The sequence below is a fragment of the Arachis ipaensis genome, chromosome B08 (assembly GCF_000816755.2).
Source record: "Arachis ipaensis cultivar K30076 chromosome B08, Araip1.1, whole genome shotgun sequence".
In the NCBI taxonomy this organism is placed as follows: Eukaryota; Viridiplantae; Streptophyta; class Magnoliopsida; order Fabales; family Fabaceae; genus Arachis; species Arachis ipaensis.
In genome coordinates this window covers 81,335,474-81,338,528 of record NC_029792.2, presented here as the reverse complement: position 1 = coordinate 81,338,528, position 3,055 = coordinate 81,335,474, and positions in this window count along the sequence as shown.

Below are 3,055 nucleotides of genomic sequence, written 5' to 3'. Positions count from 1 at the left end.
TAGGGTTTTTAAGATTTTCTAGGGTTTTTTAGGGTTTTCTAGGTTTTTTTAGGTTTTTTTAGAGTTTTTAGATTTTTCTTGTGTTTTTAGTGTTTTTTTGAGTTTTCTAGGGTTTTTAGCGTTTTTTAGGGTTTTAGGGTTTTAAGGGCTTTTTAGGGTTTTCTAGAATTTTTTGGGTTTTTAGGGGTTTTTAGGATTTTTTAGGGTTTTCTAGGAGTTTTTAGGTTATTTAGGATTTTCTATGATTCTTCGCTTTTTTAGGGTTTCTAAAGTTTTTTAGGATTTTTTAGGGGGTTTTTTAGGGTTTTCTACGGCTTTTAAGGTTTTTCTTGGATTTTGGAAGTTTTCTTAGGTTTTTTAGTGTTTTCTATGGTTTTTAGCATTTTTTAGGGTTTTTAGTGTTTTTTATGGTTTTTTAGAGTTTTTAGAGTTTTTTATGGTTTTCTAGGGTTTTATGGTTTTCTAAGGTTTTTTAGGGATTTCTAAAGGTTTTTAGGGCTTTTAGGGTTTTTAGTGTTTCTAGGATTTTTTAGATTTTAGGGTTTTCTAGGGTTTTCTAAAGTTTTTTAGGTTTTAGTTTTTTAGGGTTTTTAGGTTTTTCTTGGGTTTTTAGTGTTTTTTTGAGTTTTTTAGGTTTTTTAGGGTTTTTAGGGATTTTTAGGGTTTTCTAGGGTTTTTTAAGGTTTTAAGGGTTTTTAGGATTTTTAGGATCTTTTTAGGGTTTCTAGGGTTTTTTAGAGTTTTCTAAGGTTTTTAGTATTTTTTAGGGTTTTCTATGATTCTTAAGGTTTTCTAGGGTTTTTTTACGGTTTTCTAGGATTTTTTGGGGTTTTCTTGGATTTTCTAGAGTTTTTTGAGTTTTTTAGGGTTTTCTAGGGTTTTTTAGGGTTTTTTAGGGTTTTCTAGGGTTTTTAGGGTTTTTTAGGGTTTTTTAGGGTTTTTTTAGGGTTTTTTAGGGTTTTTAGAGATTTTTAAGTTTTCTATGATTCTTAGGGTTTTTTAGGGTTTTCTAAAGTTTTCTAGGTTTTTTACGGTTTTCTAGGGTTTTTTTAGAGTTTTTAGATTTTTCTTGGGTTTTTAGTGTTTTTTTGAGTTTTCTAGGGTTTTTAGCGTTTTTTAGGGTTTTAGGGTTTTTAGGGTTTTTTAGGGTTTTCTAGGATTTTTTAGGGTTTTTTGCGTTTTTAGGGGTTTTTAGGATTTTTTAGGGTTTTCTAGGATTTTTTAGGTTATTTAGGATTTTCTATGATTCTTAGCTTTTTTAGGGTTTTCTAAAGTTTTTTAGGATTTTTTAGGGAGTTTTTTAGGGTTTTCTACGGCTTTTAAGGTTTTTCTTGGGATTTTAGGATTTTTTAGGTTTTTATAGGTTTTTTAGTGTTTTCTATGGTTTTTAGCATTTTCTTTAGGGTTTTTAGTGTTTTTTTATTGTTTTTTAGAGTTTTTAAGGGTTTTTATGGTTTTCTAAGGTTTTTTAGGAATTTCCAAAGTTTTTTAGGGTTTTTAGTGTTTTCTAGGAATTTTTAGGTTTTTTAGGGTTTTCTAGGGTATTTAGGGTTTTCTAGGGTTTTTTTAGGGTTTTCTAGGGTTTTCTAAAGTTTTTTAGGTTTTTTAGTTTTTTAGAGTTTTTAGGTTTTTCTTGGGTTTTTAGTGTTTTTTGGAGTTTTTTAGGGTTTTTAGTGTTTTTTAAGGTTTTTAGTGATTTTTAGGGTTTTCTAGGGTTTTTTTAAGGTTTTAAGGGTCTTCTAGTATTTTTTTAGGGTTTCTAGGGTTCTTTAGGGTTTTCTAAGGTTTTTAGGATTTTTTTAGGGTTTTCTAAGATTCTATGGTTTTTTAGGGTTTTCTAGGATTTTCTAGGGTTTTTTACGGTTTTCTACGATTTTTGGAAGTTTTCTTGGGTTTTCTAGGATTTTTGGAAGTTTTATTAGGTTTTTTAGTGTTTTCTATATGGTTTTTAGCATTTTTTAGGGTTTTTAGTGTTTTTTTATGGTTTTTAGAGTTTTTTATGGTTTTCTAGGGTTTTATGGTTTTCTAAGGTTTTTTAGGGATTTCTAAAGGTTTTTAGGTTTTTTTAGTGTTTTCTAGGATTTTTTAGATTTTAGGGTTTTCTAGGGTTTTTAGCGTTTTCTAGGGTTTTTTAGGGTTTTCTAGGGTTTTCTAAAGTTTTTTAGGTTTTTTAGTTTTTTAGAGTTTTTAGGTTTTTCTTGGGTTTTTAGTGTTTTTTTTAGTTTTCTTGGGTTTTTAGTGTTTTTTAGGGTTTTTATTGTTTTTTAGGGTTTTCTAGGGTTTTTTAAGGTTTTAAGGGTTTTTAGGATTTTCTAGGATCTTTTTAGGGTTTCTAGGGTTTTTTAGAGTTTTCTAAGGTTTTTAGGATTTTTTAGAGTTTTCTAAGATTCTTAGGGTTTTTAGGGTTTTCTAGGGTTTTTTTACGGTTTTCTAGGCTTTTTTGGGGTTTTCTTGGACTTTCTAGAGTTTTTTGAGTTTTTTAGGATTTTCTAGGGTTTTTAGGGATTTTTAAGTTTTTTAGGGTTTTTAGGGTTTTTTAGGGTTTTTAGAGATTTTTAAGTTTTCTATGATTCTTAGGGTTTTTTAGGGTTTTCTAAAGTGTTCTAGGTTTTTTACGGTTTTCTAGTGTTTTCTAGAGTTTTAAGAGTTTTTAAGGATTTTCTAGGGTTTTTCGAATTTTTTTCGGTTTTCTAGGGTTTTTAGTTTTTTTTTGGGTTTATAGGTTTTTCTTGGGTTTTTAGTGTTTTTTAGAGTTTTCTATGGTTTTTAGGGTTTTTTAGGGTTTTCTAAAGTTTTTTAGGTTTTTTAGTTTTTTAGAGTTTTTAGGTTTTTCTTGGATTTTTAGTGTTTTTTTGAGTTTTTTAGGGTTTTTAGTGTTTTTTAGGGTTTTTAGTGATTTTTAGGGTTTTTATGGTTTTCTAAGGTTTTTTAGGAATTTCTAAAGTTTTTTAGGGTTTTTAGTATTTTCTAGGATTTTTTAGGTTTTTTAGGGTTTTTCTAGGGTATTTAGGGTTTTCTAGGGTTTTTTAGGGTTTTCTAAAGTTTTTTAGGTTTT